The sequence below is a fragment of the Peromyscus leucopus genome, chromosome 10 (assembly GCF_004664715.2).
Source record: "Peromyscus leucopus breed LL Stock chromosome 10, UCI_PerLeu_2.1, whole genome shotgun sequence".
NCBI lineage: Eukaryota > Metazoa > Chordata > Mammalia > Rodentia > Cricetidae > Peromyscus > Peromyscus leucopus.
The window spans coordinates 27,270,373-27,288,585 of NC_051071.1; the positions used below are offsets into that span (position 1 = coordinate 27,270,373).

Genomic DNA, 18,213 nt, shown 5'->3' on the forward strand with positions numbered 1-18,213 from the left:
CCAGAACTCAAGAGACTGAAGGGAAGGATTGCCCAGAGTTTGAGGTTTGAGGCCAGCAGGGGTTACATAACAAGTCTCTGTCTATAAATAAATAAATTAATTAGTTAAATAAATTAAATAAATAAATAAATAAATAAATAAATGATACAAAACAAACAAACAATAGAACAAGGCAGAGAGGGAGAAGGAGAAAGCTCTGATTAGAAACTTAATCTGTCCTCTGTGGGCACCATACTCCATTAGTTAGGACCTGTTCTCTGTGGGCACCTCATACAGTTGGCTAGAATCTGTCCACTGTGGATACCTCACAAATAAGGCCTATCTGCTGTGTACATTTCACACATTTGGCTAGGTCTGTCCACTTTGTGCACCTGTTTACACATTTGGTTAGTTCTGTCCTCTGTGTGCACCTGTTCACACATTGGGTTAAGTCTGTCCACTGTGGGCACCTGTTCACACATTTGGTTAGATCTGTCCACGGTGGGCACCTGTTCATACATTGGGTTAGGTCTGTCCACTGTGGGCACCTGTTCACACATTTGGTTAGGTCTGTCCACAGTGGGCACCTGTTCACACATTTGGTTAGGTCTGTCCACTGTGGGCACCTGTTCATACATTGGGTTAGGTCTGTCCACTGTGTGTACCTGTTCACACATTTGGTTATATCTGTCCACTGTGGGCACCTGCTCACACATTTGGTTAGGTTTGTCCAGTGTGGGCACCTGTTCACACACTGGGTTAGGTCTGTCCACTGTGTGTACCTGTTCACACATTTGGTTATGTCTGTCCACTGTGGGCACCTGTTCACACATTTGGTTAGGTCTGTCCACTGTGGGCACCTGTTCACACATTGGGGTAGGGTCTATCCATTACGGGGACCTCACAAATTTGTTTAGGAGAACATAGTTGTCTTCTTGTAGTTGGTCTTAAATTGGAAGCTGGGGCATAAATTAGGGAAGCCACCAATTGTTAATCAGGTCCTGAATATTTGGAGTTGGCACAGAAGTTATAGATGGATTGGCTTCTGTGATTGTCACCAAAGAACATGTGGCTTCCTGCAAGTCTGACTTACAGTGAGCTGGCTTCCTGTGCCAATGACTGTAGCTGAGGGCTGGTTTCTTGTGCAACCTACTGCAGGTTGTGGGTCAGACTCTCAAATGTATAAATGGTCTGATTGTTTAAAGGACTGGTGTCATAACACACCAATGAAAACAGAATCATAACAGTCTCATGGGGTGGTGATAGAACACGCCTTTAATTCCAACACTTGGGAGGCAGAGGCAGGCAGATCTTTGTGAGTTTGAGGCCAGCCTGGTCTACAGAGTGAGTTCCAGGAAAGGTGCAAAGCTACACAGAGAAACCCTGTCTCGGGGAAAAAAAAAAAAAATCCAAAAACCAAAAAACAAAAACAAAAAAAACCCCAGTCTCATTTCTCCCAAGGTGCCGCTGCAAAATAGCCTTGTTTTTGGTGATTCCTGCTTTCCTGTTTCTTTTTTGAGTCAGAGCTAATCTCAAGCCTGATACTTGGCCAAAGCGGACACTGAATCTTTGATCCTTCCACCTCTCCCTCCCAAATGCTGGGATTATCAGCCTGGCTGATTGCCCTTTTTTTTTTTTTTTTTTTTTTTTTCCTTTTACTTTTTCTTTCCTTTCCTTCTTACACATTTATTTATTTAATGTGTGTGTGTGCACGTGCACGCCTGCACACGTGTGTGTGCTACAGAGAACCTGCAGAGTCGGTTCTCGCCTTCCACGCACATGGTTTCTGGGGACTGAATTCAGGTCTCAGGACTGGCGGCAAAGTCCCTTTCCCCGCCAAGTCACCTCTCCAGCCACTGAATCCTGCTTCCTCACCAAAAAATTCCCTACCCTGTTTTATCTCTTGGACCTCTTGAACAAAAATGGCCAAGCTACCCCATCACCAGACTGTCCCTTCGTGAGGCCCACACTCTGGAGCCGATCCTTCTCTTCCTTTCAGAAGCCCAAGCTTTTCAAACCTCTGTTCCACTTCCCCAAGCAAGAGCCAGCCTGTGCATTTGAGGTGCTCTTCTTGGCTGTAGCCGGTTAACGAAGCCAACTTTGTTGGACTCCTGTAAATGCGGCTGTTGGACTTTGTCACCCAGCTCTGCCACCTTTTCCATCCCTGGATGTGGTTTCTCCATCCTCCAATTCCTGCAGTATTCATTCCTAGTTATACTATGTTTTTTTAAAGATTTATTTATTTATTATGTATACAGTGTTCTGTCTGCACATATCCCTGCATTCCAGAAGAAGGCACCAGGTCTCGTTACAGATGGTTGTGAGCCACCATGTGGTTGCTGGGAATTGAACTCAGGACCTTTGGAAGTGCTCTTAACCTCTGAACCATCTCTCCAGCTCCCATAGTCACACTATATTTAACCATATTGAAGACATTTCTTGAGAAGCAGCTCTGAAGGTAAGGCAAAATAGAAGGGTCTGGGCCAGCAAGAGCTAATGACTACTGCCTGGTTTCTCATCCCTCCAGGTGAAACCACATGTCTAAGTGCAGCTAAGAGGAGCTTCTTTGGCCTGGTCTAGTCAAAGCACCAACATGAAAGCCTCAGAGGTCCTAAATGCCTTGTAGCCATCTTGGAAGAAGACTTTGTTCCAGCTATGACTACATCAGATACCCTACCACCACCGCCAAGAGAGATTTTGCTTTGGTTGCGGCTCTTTGAATACCCTTTTGCTTTTCCAGATGACTCTGCCCCTCTCCAGTGTAGATGTAACCAACCGTCTTATTAAATAAGAAACACAGAAACAATGTAAAAGAGAAAGCCGAGAGGTCAGAGCTCAGAGCTAAAATCTCACCCTTCCTCCTGCTGTCCCAGCTTCGCGAAAGAGACCTACTTCCTGTCTGTTCGTTTTTTTTTTTTTATAGTATGTTGTTCTGCCTTCTCATTGGTTGTAAACCCAAACACATGACTGCCTCGTCACTGTCTGAATGTACAGCCCCTTAGGTCTTAAAGGCATATGTCTCCAATGCTGGCTATATCCCTGAACACACAGAGATCTTATGGGATTAAAGGCGTGTGCCACCACCGCCACACTCTTGCTATGGCTCTAATATCTCTGACCCCCGGACAACTTTATTTATTAACATACAATCAAAATAATATTTCAGTACAATTAGATTACCACCACACTCCAGCCACTTTAGATGTCCCTTTAGCAGTCTGTGAGGGAACACCACCACCCCATAATGCTGAGTACACTTGTACAGACTGGCACAGCCATACAGAAGGTCTGTGGTTAGCAGGCAGGAGACTGCTAACCTGGCCTTCATGAGGACCTGCTCTTTGTGCCTATAGTAGTAGGTACTCCTACTGAGCCTGCTGGACCCACACCTATGATCCCAGCACTTTAGAGGCTTAGGTAGGAGGATTGATGTTGTATTGTTGTTCATTTTTTCTTCTTGTTTGCTTGCTTGCTTGAGACAAGGTCTATGTAGCCCTGGCTGGCCTGGAACTCACTCTGTAGACCAGGCTGGCCTTGAACTCATAGAGATCTGCCTGCCTCTACCTCTCAGTGCTGAGATTAAACGTGTGCACTACCACATGCAGCTTTTTGTAAGACAAATTGCTAAACAGTCTTATTAATAAAAAAACCTGGAGCAAGATATTGGGGTGAAAGCTGGAAGATCAGAGGGATAGAACAAGCCACAGCCAACTTCACCTTACCAACTCCTCAACCTCCAGAGAGAGCTACTTCCTGTATATTCACATCTGCATACCTTTCCATGCTCTGCCATTTTACTTCCTCTTTCTGCTCAGCTCTATCACTTCCTGTCTGTCTCTCCAGACTTCCAGACCTCTATGGTTAACTAGCACTGGGATTAAAGGTGTGTGCCACCATGCCTGGCTCTGTTCCCATTGTGGCCTTGAACTCATGGAGATCCATCTGTCTGCTTCCTAATGCTAGGATTAAAGGTGTGTGCTACCACTGCCTGACCTCTATGTTTAGTATAGTGGCTGGCTTTTTCCTCTGATCCCCAGATAAGCTTTATTGGGGTACACAAATAAAATATCATCACAGCTTTTGATGTGTTTGAGACCAATGTCTGGTGAGTTTCAGTCCACCCAGGACCAGAGTGATAACTTGTCTCCAAACACCAAAGTGAGGGAGGGAGGGAGGGACAGAGTGAATGAGTAAATAAACACACGTGGCAACTCCTCTCACCATCATTGGCCAATCCAGGCATGCCTCCGGTCTGTGCACTGAGCACCCATCATAGGTAAAGCCACTTTGGGATGGTTTTATTTTGCCTGTTTGTGATTTCTATCTCAGGTCGAGCAGGTTGCTCTCAGTAACATAAGAAGTTGATAACATCCAAGACTATTAGCCCTGAGTAGTTGCCAGCCTGTCTCTGATTGCTGCAGCTGAAGCTCCTAGAAGAGCCTGTTAGAAAAGGGCAGGAGAGCTGCTGGCTCCAGCTGCCAGGAAGACTGCAGACTCCAGCTCTGGATGCTGGAAGAGCAGGGGACAGCCACTAAGGGCTGAGAGCTGCTCACACTAAGGAAGCTGCCCTTTGCCTACTTTTGATTTCTATCTGCACTGAGCAAAAGAGGCCAGGCATGAGAGCACACTCATGTAATCCACTTAGGAGCAGAGGCAGGAGGACCAGTAATTCAAGGTCATAGCCAGTTCAAGGCTAGCCCAGGCTACATAAGAGCTTATCTCAAAAGACCAACTGATACAATCTGCTTCCCTGATGTGTCTACCAATGGATTTTATGTTAGTTACTTTTCTATTACTGTGATAAAACATCATGAGCAAGGCGACTTATAGAAAGAAGAGTTTATTTGGGTGCATGGTTCTATAGGGATAAAAGTCCATCACTACAGTGGTGGGGAGACAGGAGCAAGCCTGGAGCCTAAGCCGGAAGCTGAGAGCTCACATCTTGAACTGCAAGCACAAGGCAGAGAGGACAACCGGAAATGGCAGGAGTTTTAAAACTCTCAAAGCTCTCCTCCAGTACATACTCCCTCCAACAAGATTGAACCATACCTCCTAAACCTCCCAAAACAGCATTGACCACTAGAGACAGTTGTTCAGATATACACACCTATGTGACACATGTTCATCCAAACTGCGGCAGATTAGAAAAGAGCCTTGATCTATGATTTTATTTTATGCTGTAACTAACTATAAAAAGTCCATGATCTCTGTAGTCATATCTGGAGGTGGAATATTCTGGTTTCCTACAGATGTATGCCTGACCAAAAAGAAGGAAAGAAGAGAGCGAGGGAGAGAGAGAGAGAGAGAGAGAGAGAGAGAGAGAGAGAGAGAGAGAGAAGAAAAAAATTAGGAATTTGACTCTGGAATAGCAGTTTTAGCCAAGGTAGCTTACAATATTTTGTCACTATGAAATAACGACTCTTTAAAGGAAATAAGAAAGTACATGTGACCATGATAGAGAAACATGGATTCAAGACACCATGGAAGAGGGGTGTCTTAGTTAGGGTTTCTATTGCTGTGAAGAGACACTATGACCCCAGCAACCTTTATAAAGGAAAACAAATTGGGGCTGGCTTACAATTCATAGGTTTAGTCCATTATCATCATGGCTGGTGATATGTAGGCAGACATGGTGCTGGAGAAGGAGCTGAGAGTTCTACATCTTGATCCACAGGCAACAAGAAGTGAATTGTGTCACTGGGCATAGCTTGAGCAAAGGAGACCTCAAAGCCCACCCCAACAGTGACACATGTCCTCCAACAAGAGCACACCTACTCCAACAAAGCCACACCTTCTAATAGTGCCACTTCCTTTGTGGGTCATTTTCTTTCAAACCACCACAGGGGGTCACATGAATTTTTATAGACAGAGCAAAAGAAACCCTTAAGTTGACAGGTTTACTAGATACATTTGATGGGAGCACCAGGTAAGCCTGATACAGCAAAGTGCATCTGTAGGTTTCAGAAGCTATACCATTCTTTTTAAAGGTTTACTTATTTATTATGTATACAGTGTATGTATGCATTCATGTAGGCCAGAAGAGGGCACCAGGTCTCATTATAGATGGTTGTGAGTCACCATGTGGTTGCTGGGAATTGAACTCAGTACCTCTGGAAGAGCTGCCAATGCTCTTAACCACTGAGCCATCTCTCTAGCCCCAATTGCACACATCTTTAATCCCAGCACTCGGGAGGCAGAGGCAGGTGGATCTTTGAGTTCAAAGCCACCCTGGTCTACGGAGTGAGTTTCACGACAGCCAGGGCTACATGGAGAAACCCTATCTCCAAAAACCAAATAAAATAAAAGACTAAAGATAGCCCCGGATAATTTTGGAACTTGAGCTAAACATTCCATTTTTCCACAATCATGGTGTCCTAGTCAGTCAAAATGGTGTGTTTGATCTTCCTTACAAGAGTGGTGTCGGGGTCCTCTAGTTCACAGTTGCTGTATTTGGGCACTATGTAGGGTAGTTGTGCTCCTGAGAGGGCATTATGAGCTAGAGATTGTTTGTTCTTTCATTATTTTTAGGACTAAAAACCAGAAAATATAAACTCATTGAGATTTTAATTGACTCTGAAGGAACTGAGCCTTCATTAAGTAAATCTAGACTTGTAGATGTAATTCTAAACGGTCTTATTAAATAAGAAACACAGAGTCAAATAAAGAGTTAAAAGCCCAGAGATCCAGCAGTAGCCAAGAGCTAAGACCACCTTATCTTACCACTTGCTATGGTTGTGGGGTCTGTGGGGCTGGGCAGGACTGGAGAAAACTCCAGCCACATAGACTTGTACAGTGCATCTCAAAGATGAATTCATATAGCTTTTTATTTATTTTTTGAGACAAGATCTCATGTGTCTCAGGCTGACCCCAAACTTAGTGTGTAGTCTGGGATTATTATACCTGGTTTATGAGGTCCTGAGGACTGAATACACACACACACACACACACACACACACACACATATGGCTTTGAGCATGCTAGGTAAGTACTCTACCAACTAGCTATATCCCTTCCTGACAAAAAGTGACTCTCGGGGGCTGGAATGATGGCTCAGTGGTTAAGACAGCTGCTCTTCCAGAGGACCAGAATTTGATTCCCAGCACCTACGTGACAGCTCACAACCAGCTGTAACTCCAGTTGGGATCCAGTGCCCTCTGCTGGCCTTGGGAGGTACACACAGGGCACACAGACGTACATGTGGGCAAAACCCAAACTGTGCTGGCTAGTTAATGTCAACTTGATGCCTGCCAGAGTTATCTGAAAGGAGGGAACCTCAATTGAAAAATGTCTCCACAATGTTGTAGAATATTACTTTAGGGTGTGTTACTTTTGTTTATGTTACATTTGTTTGACTCTGTGAAGATGGTCTAATGAAGAGCCGAACAGTCAGTCAATAGTGAGGGAGGAGAGAGAAACAGGCAGAAAGGATAAATAGAGGGGGGGAAAAGAGGAACAAGAGAGAAGAGAAAGAAGGAGCAAAAGGAAAGGAAGAGGACATCAGCAGCCAGCCACACAGCCACACAGCCAGCCTTGGAGTAACAAAGTAAGGTTACAGAAGTAAGAAAAAGGTAAAAGCCCAGAGGCAAAAGGTAGCCGGGATAATTTAAAGTTAGAAAAGCTGACAAGGAACAAGCCAAGCTAAGACCAGGCATTTATAATTAAGAATAAGCCTCTGTGTGTGATTTATTTGGGAGCTGGGTGGTGGGCCCCCAAAAGAGTAAAGAGTAAAGGAGCAAAAACAAACAACACCATAAGCTCTGACTATAGCACTGGGCAGTGGTAGCCACACCTTTAATCCCAGCACTTAGGAGGCAGAGGCAGTCGGATCTCTGTGAGTTCGAGGCCAGCCTGGGCTATCAAGTGAGTTCCAGGAAAGACGCAAAGCTACACAGAGAAACCCTGTCTCGAAAAACAAAAAGATTCATTTGCCCTGGAGGGACAGAGGGCAGGGAGTAAGAGACACAGACAGGAGATAGAGGACAAGGGAGAAGGGGAAGGGACAAAGGAACGGGGGTGGGGGCATTTGTCTCGGAGGGACAAAGTTCTGCCTCTGGATAGTGAGGAGACAGGCATGGCACCTAGGAAAATGGCAGTGCATAAAGGTACAAAGGGTGTTTAATTTTAATTGGGCATGTTAATTAGGTGAGCCAAAGGGGCTTCTGACGGCTGGACTTCAATACTGATACTGGACCTTGGTGGTCAGCCTCAGGAGGAGGAGATGCCAAGTGAGGGGACAGACCTTGGGGCTTGCTTTAGGACTGCAACCTAACAGTTTTTAGCAAAGTAGAGGGAATGGGGGAGAAGGGCAAGGCCTGCCAGAGCCATGCTCGCCATGCTCTAGCGAACTGGAGTCCCTTCAGAGATGAGGGAACAACTTGCTGGAGTTGGTTTTCCTCCACCAAACGGTCTCCGGGATTCGGACTCCGTGGCAAGGGCCTTTGGCTGCTGATCCACCTTCCTGGGCCAGGAATAAAGTCTTAACTCCTTTTCAGGTGTCACCAGTAACATGAAGAGATCAGGCAGCCTACAGCCCCTCCAAAAAAGGCGGTTCAGGGGCTGGAGAGATGGCTCAGCGGCTAAGAGCACTGGCTGCTCTTCCTAAGAACCTGGGTTCAATTCCCAGCACCCACATGGCAGCTCACCCTTGTAACTCCAGTTCCAGGGCTTCTGACGTCCTCAAACAGACACACATGCAAGCAGAACATCAATTAGTACAAAATAAAACTTTTTTAAAAATTCAAGAAAGGGCTGAGGGAATAACAGCTCCGAGGCAGAGCACCCACAAAAGCAAGGCCCTTGTGTGTGTGTTGGGGCTGGGGCTTTCGGGATACTTCCGACCAGAGCGTGGCCATAAGTTTTCTTTTTTTTGGGGGGAGGGGTTGCGGGGGTTCGAGACAGGGTTTCTGTGTGTAGCCCTGGCTGTCTTGGAACTCACTCTCTAGACCAGGCTGGCCTGGAACTCACAGAGATCCACCTGCCTTTGGATAGATGGCGTGGGCCACCATTCGCTGGGCTAAACTTTTCTTAACCAATTTAAAGTTTCAAACTCAGGACAAACAGCTGAGGTGCCTATTTAACATAACAAGCAGACCTGGCTGCCAAGTTCTCCAGCATCCTTCAATTCCTACCTGTTACAGGGTAGGGATCAGCAAATCCTACCTCCTACCCTATAAACTCTCCAACCCAGGGGCTGAGGCTCTTCCCTATATAATCCAGACATTTTGGTTGCCCCTCCCTTTTTTGGTCCTTTGGCCTAACTGGTTGCTTCTCCTAGTTCTCTTCTCTCCCTTCTCCTCTCTCTCTCCCCACATGGCCCGGCTCAGCCTGGTAGTCTACTCTGGACTCTTCCAGATATCTCTGCCTCTGGCTACGCTCTCCCGTATCTACAATAAACATTCTCCTCCACCATACCTAGGAGCAGTCATGTCTTTTCCCATTTTTATTTATTTATTTATTTACTTATTTATTTATTCATTCATTCATTCATTCATTCAACCAACTAGCAAATTCATGAAGCAGTCCGTGTTTGAAGAAAAGAAAAGGCAGGCTTGTATTTTAAAAGGAGAGAAAATGAAAATTCTGGTAGAAATGGTTTTCTTTCCTGCCTGGGTTTTGTGTGTGTGTGTGTGTGTGTGTGTGTTTTGCTGGTGCATTGCTCATCAGTTTCCCAAGCGTTGATCCATCCCAGGGCCCCGCCTGGGTTGTGTGTGTGTGTTTTGCTGGTGCATTGCTCATCAGTTTCCCAAGCGTTGATCCATCCCAGGGCTCCGCGTCCATGTCTTGCCCAGCTGGGGCACCTGCCCTAATGGGACAGCCCGGGCTGGGTCCGGTTCCAGCCCCTAGGTGGGGCACCCGGATCGGAAAGGGGGAGAAGGTACGGAAGGCAGGCGCCCAGCCTGAGTACAGCCTGGGACCGCCCGCCGCCACCAGGGCGTGCCCAACACTCAGAGCCCGCGCTCGAGGCCACGCCCTGGGCTCGCTGACGTCAGCCTCCTGGAGCCCGCGCACAGGGCTTCGGGGCGGGGCTGCGCGATGACGTCAGGGGCGGCGTGCCTCGCCGCTCTAAACCTGCGTGCGCGTTCGCGGCGGGCAGCCATTGCTGGCGGGTCCTCGCTCGTGTGTGTTACTTCGCTCACGTTTTCTGCATCTACCGCCATCAGGGACCAGAGGCCATGCCGGGCTGTTCTGAGGCCAGGTAGGGATCGCAGGGCTCGGTGGCGGGAGGCAGGTCAGGCTACGGTAGAGTAGGGGCCGTTCCCGCCGGGGGGTGGGGGGGACGGGACACGTGCCACCGGGTAACTTAGGCCTGATTCTGGGGGACGCATTCTGAACGAAGTCCCTGCCGAAGCATGGAAGTTACCCTCTAGAGAGATTCTGCCCCGGGAGAGAGTGTCGAGGGGCTAGAATTGGGTGATAGGCACAGGCCGGGGCTGAATGTGCCTTGTCCCCCTTCCTAGGTGGACATCGAAACCGGGTGGATGGACCCACAGCGTGGAAGGGCTGACCAAACTCCCCTGGAAGATGTCCGGGTAAGTCAGTGGTGAAAGCCGGGCCCTGCCTGTCGGGAACTGGGCCCTCGTTTCTCTGAACCATTGTCGAATTAACTTAAGGTGTCGAATTTTTCTCCAGCCTCGAAGATACATCTTGAGCAGAATAAGGAAGAAAAGACCATTTTGTTTACTTGTTTAGGTATGTATGTTACGTAGATTTCTGTGGTCATGAGTTTAAGACAACTATTCTGAAATTAGCCTCACGTGGACTAATGTAGCAGTTTACATTGTCTAATCTTTCAAATACGATATGGCCACTTCCGGAGGGCCTTCCTTACTCCCTCAGCCAAAATCGAGGTAATCTGGAGCCAAACTCAGTATCTCTAATTTACCTCCAGCGTTCTCAGGATTTTGGTCTGAGTGGTGCAGGATTTGAGTGATACTCTTCTTCGCAAGCCTCCAGCGTGCTTGGGTCTGCAGTGACCCTGTGCATTCCTATAGTGCTTGCCAGAATAGTTTTGAAGTGGTTTGAGGCCTTGCCCTGCCCTCTCCTGGGCAAGGTTATAGAAATTTCAGACAATATCAGACACCTGCCACGTGGGTAAATTACAAGTGTGCAATTACAAATGCTTCACTTCCTTTTTTTATTTCTAACTGGTGGAAAAGTTTTGCACAGTTCTGGTCTAGAGGCAAATAAGTCAATGAATATTCTTTTTCTATATTCCAGGGTTAGTACAAACTACTAAACCCTTAAAACAGTTACAAAATGCACCACATGAGAAACCAGAGTTTGGTCCCCAGCATTCAAGTAACAACACTCCAGATGTGGTGGCACATGATTCTGATTTCCAGGGCTGGGGAGGCAGGCATCTGGGTCCCGGGGTTCTTAGAAGGCAAGAAAATTGGGCTGAATGCCTGCAGGTGGTGGAGGCCTGACCAGTGTACCAGTACCTAAGGAAGGCCTCTCCAAAGAGGAGAGCATTGGTATGGTGTTTCTTGTTTTTGAGAAGGGACACATTTAGGCTAGGCTGGCCTGAAACTTAGATGGCGGGGGTGGGGGGGGTGGCCTTGAATTCCCAGTCCTTCTGCCTCAGCCTCAATGGCTCAAACAAAGTTCTGGGGTTGCAAGCGTGTGTCTTCATGCTTGACTTGGCATATTTCTTGTCAGGGGTCTCACTGGCCCTGGGTTGCCTTGAGCTCAGAGATTCCCCTGCCACAGTTACCCAGGTGCTGGGATTAAAGGTGTATGCCACCATACCAGGTCCTCATTTTAAGTCTTTAATCTTGTTTTTGTTTTTGTATTTTTCAAGACAGGGTTTCTTTGTGTTGCCTTGGTTGTCCTAGAACTAGCTCTGTAGACCAGGCTGGCCTCGAACTCAGATCCACCTGCCTCCCAACTGCCGGGATTAAAAGCATGTTCCACTACTGCCTGGTCCAAATCTCATAGTCTATTTTATGTGTATGGGCCATGGGTGGCGCACAGCCCATGGGGGTCGGAAAGTAACTTGCAAGAGTTGGTTTTCTCCTCTCACCATGTGGGTCCTGTATGCCCAGCGGTTTCCCAGCAGGAACTGTGAGGTTGAAATGTGATAACTGGTACGTCTACCCTTACAGCTGTGCTGTTTCCGGAGCGCCTGCTGGAGGGAGTGGGAAGCTTGGGTTAAAGGGAAGTGTCCTGTTCTCGGGGTGGGAGCTGTGGGGTAAATGATGTAGACCCGTCCCCAGCTTACTGTTGAGGCGTCCGGCTTACTGACTCTTCCTTCAGTCTAGGAAACCCAAGGTGCGGGAGCTGGAAGAGACCTAAGATGGCACATGAGTGGTTATCAGGCTGTTTTGTGGAACTTGTGAAGGGGTAAGGATGCCAGAAGACACCATCAGGTCACTTCTGGATTTTTGTTTCTGTTTTTAGGAAGTGTTTCCTGTAAGTTAGGCTGGCCTCCAAGTCTATATAGCCAAGTATGGCTTTGAACTCCTGGACTCCCAAGAGTTTGAGTTACGGGCCTATACCAACAAGCCAGGGCTTCACTTCCCTTTGTGGTAACTGTCCATCAGTCAGTCACTTGGCTTTTAAAAAGTATTTTAAAACAAACAACTGCTGGGCAAGGTGGCCCACACCTTTTTTAATCCCAGCACTCAGGAGGTGGAGGCCGGGGATGTCGGGGAGTTTGAAGCCAGCTTGGTCTGCAAAAAGTTACAGGTCAGCTATAACAGAGACAAAAAACAGCAACCACAACCAAAAAAAAAAAAAAAACCCTGTGGCCTTTTCAATAAGTCATGTGATTGAATCTCAGCAAGGTTAGCCGTGTTTAAAGTTTACAAGACTGTTTCAAAACTTGTAGTATCTGGACTCCTTGGGCCCTGGTTCTTGGAGATGACATTTGTGGTTTGAATTAAAGCATGGTGTATATGAGGTCATGATGTGTCTAGCTGGAATGGGTGTGGGCTGCTGCAAAATGTGGGCCACAGGCCTTTTGGCTCACTGTGGGTGCGGTCAGGATCAGAAACTTGGGTAAGGTTTTGTGATTGCCCCTATTGGCAGTGGGCATTTATAGCAGCCCTTGGTTTTGTGATGGTGCCTAATGTTCACCCCATGGTGCTTCTGATCTCTGCAGATGAGGAAACAGACTAAGAAAGCCATCTTGAAAGACGGATGAGGTTTGAAGCCTGCTGTTCGCCTCACCTCTGGAAGGAGTCAGCCGTTCTGGTTCTTGCCCAGAGTTGCTGTATCTCAAGACGGTGCTGTGTGTTTGGTGAAGTTGTCCCAGACTCCTTCAGTTTTTCAATAAGGAATCTGGCTGTGCCGAAGGTTATTCTGACATCTGAATATAATAAACCATGGATATTGGAGGCAGCTGGAGGAAAACACCTGCTATCCAAGCTGTTGGGAGGTGGAAGCAAGAAGATTGAGAGTTCAAGGCCAGCCTTGGCTACAAAAGGCCCATTCTCCAAAACAAATAAATAAATAAATAGATGCAATTTTATCTATAAATTCCTCTTACTCTGCCTGTTTCTTTCCATGTTCATGTGTTCAATTGACTCTGGTGCCAAACTCGGTCCAAGTGAACCAAGGTCCCTTGCCATTCTAAATGCTGGAGCACTTTTTGGTTTTGAGGCAGGGGCTCACTATATAGCCTAGGTGCCCTCTTGAGTACAGTGATTACATTTACCACCTCATCCCTGGATAGACTTTGAGTGGCTATTTGGGACTTGTACTTGATTGAGTGAGGCATGCTGGAGTGGTTGGTGGTCACCTCAGGGCTAAGCCTCAAACTCAGAGAGAAATCTGCCTGGCTCTGCCTCCCGAGTGCTGGGATTAAAGGTGTCCACCACCACCACCACCACCGCCCGGCCCACTTGAAACTTGTTCCAGGGGATCCAATACCCTCTTCCAGCCTCCTTGAGTACAAGTGCACAGACACATTGAGAATAGAACATTAAATTTTTCAGTTTTTGAAACCCATACATGTTCTCTCTTTGTAGATCAGTAGTTGTCAGAATGGAGAATAGGAAGCTAAGAGGGTTATGATGCCTTGGGGTCAACTATTCAGCTGGAAAGTAGTGTAGTCTACCCATAGGTGTGCCCACAGGGCTAGTTCACACAGGCATTGTCAGGAAATGTAGTGGGCAAGGCCTGGCAAAAGCCATCCAGGGTACAGTAGTAAATCTTAGATTTCATTACTGCTGACAGCGGATAGAACAGTGCCCAGAGATGCCAGACTCCCACGTTCCTGGTGTGCATAACAAAACCCATCCAAATAGACGATACTGTCACACATGCAGGCAAAAGGCAAAGCCCCCTACACACACACACACACTTTAAAAATAGATAGTAGGGGCTGGAGAGATGGCCCAATGGTTAGGAGCACTGACTGCTCTTCCAGAGGACTTGGGTTCAAATTCCCAGCACCCACACGGCAGCTCACACAATGTACATAGAAGCAACACACACACACACACACACACACACACACACACACACACACACACACACCATCTTAAATGGCCAATTTGGCCTTGAGCTAGATGACAGTAAAACTACCAGGGTTTCCTCAGTCCCCAGCAGATGAGTGGGCAGTGGCCCCACCCCCTTTGTCCGTCTGCATGTCTGCTGGGTTCTACTAGTCTGATTTTTTTATAAGGAGCATGCCACGAGGAAACTTCAAGTGGCTGCAACCTGTCCAAAGTGACCAGCCATTCTCTTAAGACAACTGGAGCCTCTGGATTCAGTGCTGAAAGGGCCCAGAGTTGGTTCAGTCCAGGAAGGAATTAAATGATGTCATCTTGGCTTCAATAATGTGAAATGAGAGTAACTTCTGTGTGGGTCATGGGAGTCAATGCAAACATGGTTGTGCAAGCCCCAGGGGTGGGAGAAGCTGAGTCATGTGTTGATAGGGTGGGGAGACAGCCAGAGTCTAATACTACACCCACAGGTCAACCTCTGACCTAAGAATGGTCTTGGGATTTCTGAGTGGTTAGGAGAAGAAAACCCCCAAAACACACTACATCATGACAGGTGAAATTTCTGTCGATTACAGGGTTCTGTGTCTCAGATTTTACTGGAACTCAGCCACGTCAGTTCTTGATCGAATCAGCACAAGTCCCAGGTCTTTTTAAGGCCTGGGGTTTTGGGAAATGAAACCCATGGGTGGGAGTCCCCAGGTTGGGGAAACCCTAGCAAAGCACTACCCCAGGAGGCTGGGGATGGAGTGCTTTCATGCCAGGCTGAAAAGGATGCAGCCTGGCTGGGGCTTGTCTGAGAGCCCTGTACTGCCCAGGGTGAAACCAGAGCCCTGTTACTGGACCTGGGCCATTTTGAGCCCGTGGCTCCTTTTACCACTAATGGTACTGGCTTTTACCACATGGTGGATAAGAACTTAAAATTTCGTTAGGTATGTTGCATTAACAAATAATTTAAAAAAAATCAAAACGAAATGATTGAAATACAATTGTCAGCCAGGCGGTGGTGGCATATGCCTTTAATCCCAGCACTGGCAGGCGGATCTTTGTGAGTTCAAGACCAGCCTGTTCTATAGAGAGTTCCAGGACAGCCAGGGATATACAGAAAGACCCTGTCTCGAAAAACCAAAAGGGGTGGGGGGAAGAAATACAATTGCTAGGTATTTGTGAATATAAGAACTCTCAAAGTTGACCCACAAATAATTCATATTTAGGGATATGAGGCCTGCCATCTAGCCTCCTCCCAGCATCTGGGGCAGATCTTGAGATCAGGAGGACTACACAGAGAAACCTTAGTGGTCAGTTAGCCATTTCTTTTAACATTTTTTTATTTAAATTCATTTTATGTGCATTGGTGTGAAGGTGTCAGATCTCCTGGAAGTGGACAGTTGTGAGCTGCTATGTGGGTGCTGGGAATTGAACCCAGGTCCTCTGGAAGAGCAGCCAGTGCTCTTAACCTCTGAGCCATCTCTCCAGCCCCTGGCTAGCCATTTCTAAATGCATCGTTCATCTATAAACTCAATGATGTGTAGCAAGTCTTTCTCTGTACCGCCAGCTCCCAAATAATGACACTAAGACTTGTTATTATGAACGTCTCACCCTTAGCGTAGGGCTTGTCCCACTAGCTCTTATACTTTAAATTAATCCATTTATTTTAATCTACATTCTGTCACGTGGCTCGTTACCTCATCTCATAAAGCTCGTGTTGTGTTCTCCACATCTAGCTAGTGACCCCGCCTTTCTTCCTCTGTCCCCAGAAGTCCCGCCTAACCTTCCTGCCTAGCTATTGGCCATTCAGCTCTTTATTAAGCCAATCACAGTGACACATTTTCACACAGTGTAAAGGAATATTCCACAACAATGGATGGGCTGAGACCCATAAGAGCTAAGATGAGGCCCCAGAGCTCCGAGAGGTGTGGTCTTATCTCAGACGCTGGATGAAAAACAAAGGCGAGTCTATGCAAGAGGGTCTTACCGAAGGCTAGCCCAGTAGAAAGCTGCAGCCCCCCCTTGTCACTGTGGTGAGGAATTGCATGGTGCTGAGTCCCCATCTGTAATGAGTCTTGCTCTGTCCTGCCAGCCAGCTCCCAGATAAGGACATTCTTATTCATTACGAAGCTTGGCCTAAATGGCTTGTTCCTAACTAATTCTTTTTTTTTTTTTTTTTTTTTTTTTTTACCCCCAAGACCGGGTTTCTCTGTGTAGCCCTGGCTGTCCTGGAACTCACTCTGTAGATCAGGCTGGCCTTGAACTCACAGAGATCCGCCTGGCTCTGCCTCCCAAGTGCTGGGATTAAAGGCGTGTGCCACCACCACCCGGCTAACTAACTCTTATAACTTAAATTAACCCATATATAGATATATATTTTTTTTTGTTTGTTTGTTTGTTTTTTTTTTTTTTTGTTTTTCGAGACAGGGTTTCTCTGTGTAGCTTTGTGCCTTTCCTGGAACTCACTTTGGAGACCAGGCTGGCCTCGAACTCACAAAGATCCGCCTGCCTCTGCCTCCCGAGTGCTGGGATTAAAGGCGTGCGCCACCACCGCCCGGCTATATTTTTATTAATCTATGTTCTACCAAGTGGCTTTTACCTCTATCTCATTCTGTGTGTCTGTGTCTGGCTGGCTTCTCTGTGGCCAATTCCGGTCCGCTAGTTGCTGTCTCCGCCCCTTGATTCAAGATACAACTTTGTTGGGCAGTCTCAGGAATGTCAGAGTTCAATCCAAATATCCCTCAACACCCACCACTGGCTCATCTGCAGGTCAGGCAGGAAGCCTTTAGCGTTTAAACTCTATTGTGGCCACCCCTGGCTAATGTCAAGCTATGGAGTAACAGACATCATGACTATGCGAAGAAATATCTCTTGGGCTGGAGAGATGGCTCAGCAGTTAAGAGCACTGACTGCTCCTCCAGAGGACTGTGGCTTACAACTGCCCTCCTCCCTAGCCTTCTGCAGACACCAGGCATGCACACAGCGCACTTATACACATGTAGACAAAACACGCATACACATAAAATAAACGTTATGTTTTTTAAATGAAAAGGAATCATCCCTTTTGCAGGGCCTGGTACAATCCTAGCTACATTAGGGAGCTAAGGCAGAAAGAAGGCCAGTTTGGGCTACAGAGTTAAAGAGAAGAAAGAGAGGAAGAAATGAGGGGCAGGGATCTCTAGTGGCCTCCAGATTATGTGCTGTCAAGGTTGGAAACCAGTCCTCAAACATCTTGTGGTGAGCAGGAGCTTCTGTTGTTTTGAGACAGGGTCTTGCTATATCAGGTCTTCAACTCATTATGGTGACTATTTTGACCTTGATTTTATGGCAATCTTTCAGCCCCAACCCCTTCCCTGCCCCTCCCCCCTTTTTTTGAGACAGGGTTTCTCTGTGAAACAGTCCTGGCTGTCCTGGATCTCACTCTAGACCAGGCTGGCCTTGAACTCAGAGATGTGCCTGCCTCTGCCTCCAGAGTGCTGGGACTAAAAGCATGCACCACCACACCGTTTCCCACAACCGCTCTTGATACAAGAGCGTCCCATAGCCCAGATGGTCTCAAACTAGCTAGATAGTAAGATACCACCTTGAACTTCTGATCCTTCTCCAAGTGTTGGGACTGCAGGCATGTGCTGCCATGGCTGGGTTTTATCAGGCGCTAAGGGTTGAACCCAGGGCTTCATGAATGTTGGGCAAGCACTCTACCACCTGAGCTATGTCCCCAGCCTGCTCTTAACCTTTGGAGTGCTTGGGGTTACAAGCATGTGCTACTATGCCTAGCTTGAAAAGAGCTTTGAGGAGG

The 18,213-nt window shown here is 47.2% G+C and overlaps 1 long non-coding RNA gene and 1 other non-coding gene across 2 annotated transcripts; both read left to right on the forward strand.

Moving 5' to 3' along the window:
* The first annotated feature begins 10,029 nt into the window (after positions 1-10,029).
* LOC114693967 lies at positions 10,030-13,435 on the forward strand. The gene is made up of 5 exons (XR_003734629.2): positions 10,030-10,174; positions 10,437-10,508; positions 10,609-10,668; positions 12,235-12,321; positions 13,082-13,435. It is a non-coding gene; the product is annotated as an uncharacterized LOC114693967 (long non-coding RNA).
* On the forward strand, positions 10,919-11,051 carry LOC114694115. Its single transcript, XR_003734647.1, has one exon. It is a non-coding gene; the product is annotated as a small nucleolar RNA SNORA9 (small nucleolar RNA).
* Positions 13,436-18,213: the final 4,778 nt, after the last annotated feature.